Genomic DNA, 11,180 nt, shown 5'->3' with positions numbered 1-11,180 from the left:
GGTTTGACTCTACAGACCCAAACTGGTTACACTGGAGTTGCACTTCAAATAAATCTCTGCAAGGATTAGCTGCAAATGTTCTTAAAAGTGTGAGAAGTAGATTCAGCACTTAAGTGTTCCCTTTAAGCAGCTAATGTGTTTGTTGTGTTTTATGAGGGGGAAAAAAGCAACTCTTCACCCTCCTTGCTAACATTAAGTGTAATGAAGACTGGTAAAAATATTGATACAAATATTTAAACAGCCAAATTTAGCCTAGTTTGTATAAAGACGACCATAGTGCTCTCAGGACATGACAGCACCTAATAGTTTGCAAGTCATTATTTAATTATTTCCAAACATAAAAACACAATGACAATATATTCTAGCTTATGAATTTAGATCCATGTAAATCCATTGATGAATATTCTTTAGGATAGACACAGCCATATCCTAACCCTGACCCGTTTCCTTGTTTTTGGTTTGCTAATCTGCTACTAGTTATATTTAGAGCATAGACAAAAAAAAATCCCACCTACAGAATAAATTAGGTCATTTCACCAAATGTAAGTCAGCAATAAAAGAAAAAAAAAACATTATGAGTAGAAATTACATAACTATGTAGGTATCAATCTCTGAATATTGTTCAGAATTTATGAGCCCCACATTCCAGAGAAAAGTGACGGAGGAACCAGTAACAAGTGAGTGAAAGCTGGTCAACACTGAAATAAGTATCGTCAGGCTACATTCTTCTAAAGTTTGTGAAGACAAACTCACAGACAGCTCTACAAAGGGACCGTTCATCTTGTGTGCTTGGTAGTTTAACAACACGAGTAGAGAAATGGATGAGGTGAGCAGTAAATTGTCCATTAGCCAGTGAATGTACAGTAGAGGTACACCTAATGAATGCTGCAGATTCTTACGATGAAGAAAAGCTCGAAGGTCTATTGTTTTCCCAACTATTGGAAAAGGGATCGGTATTATCCCTTAAAATGAGTGTCCCCCTGCGCCTTCTGGCTGCAGCTGAGGAACTAGCCAGGTGAAGCTGTACGGAAACTGCCCAGAAAAAAGCCATTAGTTTTCATTTGCACTGACAAAAAGAGATGACATCTCCACACTGAATGAGGAACAATTAAGCTATTTTTATTCAATTCCTTACTGCTATGAGTCACTATTACCTACTACATATTTTTACTGCCGACTGTTCTACTGCTAAATCATTCACTGCCTGAAGACAAGAACATTAAGGTTTAGTTTTACAACTTCCAACATACACAGGCATACACAGTGTGTGTGTGTATACAATATATATATATATATATATATATATATATATATATATATACACACACACATATATATATACACAAGTGTGTGTGTGTGTGTATACAATATATATAATATATATATTATATATATATATGTGTGTGTGTGTGTGTATATATATATATATATATATATATATATATATATATATATATATATATATATATATATATATATATATATATATATATATGAGAAATACTACAACAATGCTACGGTAAGGGGACGCCAGTACGCCAGGTCATCGGGGGGGATTACACAATCAACCTCGCGATCCGAATTTGGGTACCAAGCCATAAGAGACATAGACTGCCTCAATACAAGAGCTGCTGACCTGAGAAGGAAGATCCTGACCCAAATGGAAACCTGGAGCCTCCGACGAATACCGAAGCTGAGTTATACCTTCAGAAGATCTGCTAGAAGATGTGAATACTACAATCAGAACCATCCCCACAGGGAACATAACTGAGACCAACAAGCTGATCCACAGTACAGCAACAGTAATCCTCGAGATGCTGGGATATAAGATCAACACAGGGCAGAACAAACAATACCCTCCATGGAAGAGACGGTTAGAGGCCAAGATAAAGGCGACACGGAGAGAAGTCAGCCAGCTAGCCGAGCTACAGAAGGGGAACATGGTGAATAAAGGGGCACCCAGGAAATACAGCAAGCTCTCCATACCTGAAGCACTCGAAACTGCCAAACAGAGACTAACGGCTCTGGCTACCCGACTGAAGAGATACACCAAGGAGATTGAGGCCAGGAGAATAAACAAGACCTTCTCCACTCAACCAGCCAAGATGTACTCTCAGTGGCAGGGAAATAGCATCCGGTGAAATACTGGAAGGGCATATAGTAAAGAGAAGCATCACACAACACCGATGCCCAGTGGCTAGTGGACCTGAGGACTGACCACAGCTGCCTCCCACAAAAAGAACCAGTAACCATCTCAATGGCAGACATCCAAGAAAGAGTGTCAAAGATGAAGAGTTGGTCCTGTCAGCTCCTGTCAGACATCATGGCGGCTAAGATGAGTAGGAACATGGTTCAATTTATGAGTGGGGAACAGAGAGGAGTTGGTAGTAAGTCCACAGAGACTGTAAGAACAGGCAGACCAATCTGTGTACCGCCTGGATAGACTACCAGAAAGCCTGCGATTCAATACCACACACGTGGATACTGGAATGTCTGGACCTGTATCAGATCAACAAGACACTAGGAGTGCGGGTTTTTTTGAGAGCATATATACTCCTGCACTCCTGCATTAGAAAAAAGTTAGTACCGAGCTCTGGTATACTGTGCAGATAAACTACCTTATGTGCACTAAGTACGTAATTTTCTTTTACTTCAATAAATCCACTGAATACAACACCATGGTGCGCATGTCGATATCCTAGAAGGTCAATAAGCGAGAGCCGTATCCATATGCACAGAGCTCACACAAATCTGGTATTATATCCTCAGCAATCATCCCCGCTCAGTCTTCCACTCAGAGTGACTCTGTGTGGAATCAGAACCACTTGATGTATTTCCTCTCTGTTGTATATTCATTGTTTGAATAGGCTCTTCTCACTGAGCTCTGCTGCTCAAATAACAGCATGGCTGACTGTGTGATTGTCACAGTTTCTCCAAATCCACCCAACATGTGTAAGATTATTCCAGGTCCACATGCAATCGTCAAAGAGTCTAAAATGAGCTGCGAGATGTGGGAAATTAATCCGTGAGATCTGTGCTTCTCTGAGAAAAGAAAATCCTTTCTATTATATTGAAGAATAATGGATTTGTCATTTTTTTGTTTCTCTCTCACTCTTAAAAATCAGAAGAACTCTTATGGATGCTGTTGAGTTTTGGATGGTAATGTTTGACCAAATAAAGGTTTTGAGTAGCAAATCATTTCCAAAAGTTATTTTATTCCCATTTCAAAAACAACTCTCTGGCAAAAAGTAACAAAAATCCAGCTATTTTAAGTGCAGTTGTGTGAAGTGGAGGGGAAAGTATCCAGAACAATCCACAATCATCTGGTAAAAGGGCAAGGTAGATTTCTTTATATCTCACTTGGAAATAAATGAGGACATTAAAATGCATAAGTTTCCTGCCTTGAATCCAAATAAAAATGCTAATGAATCGCTGTGGGTATTAATAATGCAGACGACAAGTTTGCTTTTATTTGGTACGGAAGCATCAATAAGGTTCAAACTGACAGAGCTGCTTGTTTTGATGCATCAGAATTTATGACACATTCACAAAACATTTTAAGAATTAAAAACAGCATCTAATTATTATCTTCATTATTTCCTGATCTTGTCATTGATTGGAATAATGGAATATGACTGTGCATAATGTTGCATCATATGCGTATATATGAGATGTGTGTGATTATGATGACCAGCCACACATGAGTTACCTGGAGTTTGTTTTCCTGGTGCGGCAGCGGCGTGGCCAAGGTTTGGGCTCAGATTGGCTGCTGCCACCCTGATTGGACTTTACCACAGTGTGTTGTGTCATAGGGAGGATCTGGGGATTTGCATTGGGTTTTGGCCAGTTGAAAATATAGTGGCCATTTTATTTCCCCCTCTGTGTTAATTTTTAGTTTGACCCAACTACTAATTAAGTTCATCTGTTTGATTGTGAGGTAGGTCACTTTTGTTCTGTTATGTCTATTCATTCGCTTCAGTTCTGAGTTCTGCTGGAGTTTAGTCATATTTAGTTGACCTCTTTTACTACTTGGTTAAACTCTTTTGTGAACTTACTGTATTCTTTTTGGGAAATTAAAAGAAAAAGCCCGTTTGGACAAAAAAATCTCCTGTGTCCTGCTGCCTTACTGCTCGGTCCCTGAAAGTGATAAATTCACACAAAAACATTGAATGGATTTCTCTAAGATTGGGAGCATGAGACTTGAGTGAGAATACACAAAATGTTTGATTCACTAATGAAACACCAAGAGAGCAGCATTGTCTCTCTGATCAGTGTTTTAACTATTTTTCTAAGTGCCCTTTTAACCCGCAAATAAGGTTTTTATGCTGTTAATTTATTTACTGGAAGTTTTAATCAAGGATTTGGGACTGTAACCTATTTTTTTCAAAATTGTTACCGCGCCAAGACAAGGAAAACTGGCTCTACTACTGATTAGATTGTCTTCAGACAGATAGGAAACAAGTGCTCCACTTCTCTGACGAAAGCAAAATCAGGTTATGATTTGTCACAGAAAATTTGGAAAGCTCTTAAGTCCCTCAAAGTAAAACTCTACCTACTGATGTTATTAATTATTCTATTCCAGTTTATGATAAGAAGGAGATATAAAAATTCTTTAATATGCATTTATGTCACATGGCTCTTTGTTTGATTCAGTGGGAGCTGTTTCTGTCAAACCCTACACAGGCCTCCCAATGTATGCTGGTGAGCCTTTTCATTTCTTACCCTTTTCTGTTAAGGACGTTCTTAAAGCTCTTAGAGCGTTAGATCACAGAAAGCCTTCTGGACCTGATTTAATAGATCCTTATTTTCTAAAGCTGGCAGATGACTTAAAAGCAGAGCCTCATATTATTCTTTTCAACCTTACTGTGGTAAAAAATTAAATTCCCTCTGTATGGAGATCAACTTTTGTTGTCCCTTTATTGGTTTTACCTAATTACAGACCAATACCTAATCAGTGTTGGACAAAATTCTCAAAAACCTGTGAGAGAGCAATTAAAGGAGTTTTATATTTAAAATGATTTTATCAGAATATCAATTTGACTTCAGAAAAAAAAAACAAAAATCAAAATTATTGCCACAATAAAGCATTGTGCATCACTTTTTAATGATTTGCCTTAAGCTCTCGATACAATTAACCATTAAACTTTAAAATTTAGACTCATGATAGAACACTAAACACACTGTTCTGTGTTCTGTCCATGAAGGGGTGCCACAAGGATCTGTATTAGGGCCTATGTGTTATTATTTATATAAATGATTTGGGTTTACATGTGTCAGATGCTAATTTACACTTTTATGCTGATGACATTATCATTTATTGCTAAGGATCAACTCTTGCACAGGCCACCGAATATCTACAGAAGACCTTTGTAAAGAAATAGGGGTGATTCACTTTTATAAATACTGGGGGTGGGTTGACTGATGACTCCCTGACTTTAAAGCCACATGTGGAAAATCTTGTGAAGACACTGAGACTAAAGCTAAGACTTTATTTGCTTTTAATGCAAAAAAGCAGCTTGTTGCTGCAACTTTTTTTTCATGGTTTATGAGGATCTTTCTTACATGATTGGTTCTGCTGAATGGCTTCAGACTGTTTCCTATTCTTCACTAAGGTTTATTAATAACTGTAAAGCATCAGCTCACTACTGTCAGTTGTACTCTTGGGTAGGACGGCCTGTTCTGGCAACCAGAAGGATCGACCATTTATACATAATTTATACACAATGCTCTGGCTCTTGCCTGTTTACATTTGTACAATACTGTATTTGAGAAGACAAAGTCTGATACTGATTCTCTCTGTACAAACTGGTTCAAATTTCTTTTCCATTTGTCCATGCAGAAATGGGTTGAAGGGATTTGATATACATGGATTTAGCTACAGGAAGACTGGAGACCTCTTCTTTCCTTGACTACTTTAATAATCAAAGAAAAATAGTCTGATAGTTCTTGAGGCCAACTACGTATCTTGCAGTTGCTTTTCTCAATCTGTTTGTAAATTTTATTTTTACAAACTATTTATTGTAGCCTACTTCTGTTCTATGTATTTTCACTGTACTGTAAAGTACATAAATACAATGTTTTCTGAAAACCCTTGAGTTATACGGTGTACATAATTTTGACTGTTTTCCAAGTGATCTTTTAGATAAAGTGTCTAATTGAACTATAAAGTTCCTTTAAAGTAAAAAAAAAGTAGTTCTTACAAACAGGCCAATTTATCTTTACATTCCCAAAATGGCTTGATTACGAGTCAAAAAGGACACATTTATGATTTAACTTAAGAGTCTGCTTGTTGGGCTACTTCAGCTCTCTGGAGTTATTCAAGTTCCTGCAATTACCTGCCATTAGGAGATTAAAGTATAACCTCCTTAAAAACTACAAATAAATACCTGCTACAGCATAAAGGGGCACATTTTTGGTAAACAAGATCTTTCATGTGTATACATTGTTACTCCAGGGTTAATAAAGTGTTCACTTTAAAAGGTTGATTCAACTGATTTGAAGAAAATGTAATATTGTGCAATTAAATGCATTAAAACCTACTGTACCTTTTATCAAATTGAATATTATAAAATAAATATCATAAATTCTGGCATATAAGCCACTATTTTTTTCACACACTTTTGAACCCTGTAGCTTAAACAATGATGCAACTAATCTATAGATTTTGGGGGGCAAACAACTTCCAAGGGGCGCTCTAGCATGAAGTGCAAGAGGTTCTGTGTAAATAGCTGCTATTAGAGCACCTTGACGGCTGCAGATTATAGACAAGTTGTTTTTTGTGTTTTTTTAATGAATGTGGTTGGAGCGGCTTATATTCAGGTGCACTCAATATTTCAAAAATTATAGTGATCTGATTTGTCCTTTCCTATTATATCTGTGCCTGAGAAAAGGAAAATTGTTCATTCTCCAAGAGGAGTAATTCGGTTCAAATTTCGAAGACTTCTTGCGTACAAAAGCATCAACTTTCACACACCACTGGGGGATAATTACCTGTAGCTCCTGCCAAGAGAGTCTGTCAAGCAAGACGGTTAGAAATTGCAAATTACATGTATGACACTTTTTTTTTATTCATTTAGAAACGGACAGGATAAATTTGAATTATCACTCCTATTATTTAATCCCATTATTATTTAATCCCATTTGCAGGAATCTGAGATTCTGGCTGTCCTTGCTGCTGGTTCTTACTGTAAAGGTTGTATTGACTGAGAAGTCAATGTCATCAGCAGTGAAATACTGTAGCTGTGTTTGAATAAGTACTACATTGTTCTAAATATTTTAGTGTCAGCATTTGTGAGCATATTTGCTTGCAAAATGTTGCTAGAGGAAGTTGCCCTTGTTTACGACCTGCAACAAATGCCGACATAATAAATCATTATATAAGAAACAAAGGACACTTCCAGTTTGAAGTGTATCCTGTAATCAGATTTTGTAATGAAAAGAAAGTCTGGTAAAGTTTTAATAGAAATATTTGTCACGTAGGCATTTAAGAATCAAGATCAGTAACTTTTGAAAATGCATCAAATTTGATATCAAACTAAATTAGTAGAGTTCTTGCTCCAGTTAGCTCTTAATTAATTTCTTTATGATTATTATTTTCTGTCAGAAATGCATTTCACATTAACCTAAATTCAAATATTCTGTTACCTGTTATGGTACTCTGATCCTGAGCATAGCGTGATATGTGATAGATCTTGTTGATAGGTTATTGTGCACTTCTAGCCCATGAAATTACAAATTCCTGCAACTGTCCCTATTGATGGTAGTGAATCCTTCAAAGAAATTCTAAAATCACCACCAAAATGAAAGGATAGTTTCTTACATAACCTTTTGACTAATCCCACTACAGACAAGTAAACCCATTTCAGAATAATCAGAATGTCCTGGGTTGAGGATATAATGAAACCATGATAACAATAATGTGTAAATGGTTTCATATTGGTTATGAAACCATTTACATTGTCCTGCAAAGCAAAACCACACAACTAGTTTGAGAAGATGAACACGACCCCACAATCAACTGATAGAAAAACACAAAAGACAAAGACCACCTTGTTATAAATACAGTGGTACCTCTACTTACGAAATTAATTGGTTTCGGAAGAAATTACCTAAGTAGAAAATTACCTAAGTAGAGACGCGTTTTCCATGCAAGTGCCCTAATCCGTTCCAAGCCCACAAAAATTCCGACATAAATGTTTTATAAAGCATAAAAATGCATCAAAACGTGTAACAAATACATGTTACGATTAGATTATTACACAATAAATGAGAGTTGTGCATAACGTAAAAAACAAAGAATGGAAAAAAAGAATAATAATGACGGTCATTTACCTTTTAACGGCTGTCCCCATTGTTTTTTGCCCTCTTTGGTTCACGCGCTCCTATCTCACCATGAACAACAGAGTGAATTCCAGTCCTCCTTCTGAACTTCTCCAACCACCCACGCGATGTCTTAAACTCCTTAAACTTCCTTTTGTTTTAATAACGTGTCGATTGTAGATTTTTGGCCATACTCTTTGGCAAGATCAACCAAACGCATCCCTTTCTCATGCTTTTCTATGATCTTCTGCTTTGTTTGTACGGACAAAAAACTCTTTTCTTCGTCTTTTCCTCTTTTCTCCGTTTCTTTCTTGGGGTCCATAGTGAATACGTACTGACAAAGTTATTATATTTGAGCAAAACCATCAGAACACCTCACGGGTCGAGTGCCGAATGCCGAGACACTCCATAAGCACCGATCTAGCTCTACACAGAGGTGGAGTGGCATCCCTCTTATCCAATGGGATGCCAGGAAGATACGTAATAGGTAATAGCCAATGGCAGAGCAGCTATGAGAATGTTGCGTTCATGAACCTGTGGGAGATTCAAGTATCGGCCGATACTGTGTTTTTACATTACGTAAGTCAAAATTTCTTTCGTAAGTAGAGGTAATATTTTCCTGCTGAGAAATTTTGTGAGTAGAAAATTTCGTAAGTAGAGACATTCGTAATTAGAGGTACCACTGTACTAGTTTTACCAGTGAACCCAATTCATTTCAAGTATTTTCCCAAAACATAATTATTACCTAACTTTTTACACAGAGAGAGGATCTAGCTATCAATAATGTCAATTTACATAATTTTAGATATTTAATGGTGTGACAGAAAGTCATTAACCAATAGGAGAGCAGGTTGTTGAGTTTTTATATCACATATCCTGGTGCTTTACAGTTTATTTTGGCTCAACAAATACAGGCCATATTTTTCTACCAAAATTTTGAGAACAGCAAATGTTCCCTGTAGTGGAATTTACATATTATGCCTCCTCGTACCACGATGTCCCACTGGCAGATTGAGACATAAAATGCTCTGAAAAATGTTCAAATTCACTGGATAAACTATAAAAGTATGCTTTTCTGGCACGTTGTCCACAATCTTTCTCTCAACGTTTCATGGGTATTTACCTTAATCATTTTGCACTATGACACTGCACAGTTTCTGGGAATGACATATTTATTTGAATATATTTCAGAGAGTATCTTGAGAGCATACTGAAAGATAATTTCAGGATTTGACAATTACCATAAAAGTACTAGATAATATAATGCATACATGCTGATCCTCACCAAAATTTAAGACTGATTAGTACATCTTTTCATACTCGGCAGAGAAACAACTGGATAAATACAGGTGAATAGTGATTTTCTAGTATAAAACCACTTCAATCATAACTGCGATTAAACCACTAGATATTTCATTAGCAGACACAGATTTGTTACTGTAACTGTAACTACGTACAGTTACATGAAACCTCAGATTGTAGCCTCAACAATCTTATTTAGTGGTTTTTCAGCAACGTAGCTTATGTTACTGACCTAGCCAGATGTCCTTACACATAAATAAAAGTTGGGATGTTATTTAAAAGAGTGGTGAACCTTATCCCACTTCTGCTCGTGAATAACCGAGCTTTTCTAGGTTTCCCCTGTCTTACTTAATCACCCCAACATTGCCCGTTATTGAACGTCTTTATTTGTGACTTGGTCCAATCAGTTGTTTTCAAGCATTTAAACTTTCCTAGTCTTTACTGGTCCCAGTCTTAACATGTTGAAATATACTAGTAGTACAAAATTGAGAAAGAAAACTATATTTACATTAATGAGTCAAGACAATGAAGTAGAACATTACTATTAATTTCATTTTATGGTGGTTAGTTATTTCTAAATGATTGAGTACATTTTCACATTCAGGCTTACTTATGTTTATGTCTAATGTCTAAAGCTGGGAATCTGGGATACAGCAATCAGTATAAACAAAAGAACATGAAATAAGTGAAGCCTTGATTTACTCAGTCTGTAACTGAGCATATTTACAGCTCGGAAACAAAAGTCAAGAATTTACGAAAGACATCTCACACAAAAGTAAGAACTTACAGTTAAAGATTTTTAGAATAAGGGAGTGATTGTGTAGATTTTCTTAACATATATATGGAATAAAAAAATAAAAAATAAAAAAATATTATTATTATTACTATTATTATTATTATTAATAATAATAATAATAATAATAATAATAATTTGTGGGAATTGGTGGATTTTGAAGATTTCACTGCTATCTTTTCCTGAAAATGTAACAAATAACCTCATCCGATATATCTGGGTCTACTTTTTCATTTGGCTTAAAACTAAAATATTCCGAAAATTACCCATAATGCTCTGGTCAACAAATCCTCATCAAAAAGTTTAGAGAAAATACACACAAAAGCTCATTTAAATCTGTATTCATAGATAGATAGATAGATAGATAGATAGATAGATAGATAGATAGATAGATAGATAGATAGATAGATAGATAGATAGATAGATAGATAGATAGATAGATAGATAGATAGATAGATAGATAGATAGATAGATAGATAGATAGATAACAAATCACCTAAACAAAATTTACATTTTCATTTTAAGATTAGTTCATCTCTAAAACTTATAAACAAAGTAAATGTGGGGGTGGAAGTCTTACAGTGATGGGGGGAGACTATTCACCACCAGACATGTTTACTGTGTAAAATTCTCCATCTTTCTGGAAATAGGCAGCAGGATATTTGTGAAAAATAACAGCACAGATCTCATGAGCAGAGGTGTGTCCCATGAGATTCAGGTATGAAGTTTTAAAAACAAACACTTTTTGAATGAAAAGTTATACAAA

The sequence above is a fragment of the Antennarius striatus genome, chromosome 17 (genome assembly GCF_040054535.1).
Source record: "Antennarius striatus isolate MH-2024 chromosome 17, ASM4005453v1, whole genome shotgun sequence".
In the NCBI taxonomy this organism is placed as follows: domain Eukaryota; kingdom Metazoa; phylum Chordata; class Actinopteri; order Lophiiformes; family Antennariidae; genus Antennarius; species Antennarius striatus.
The sequence above is the reverse complement of the archived record's forward strand: the minus strand, read 5'-3'. Positions refer to the sequence as shown.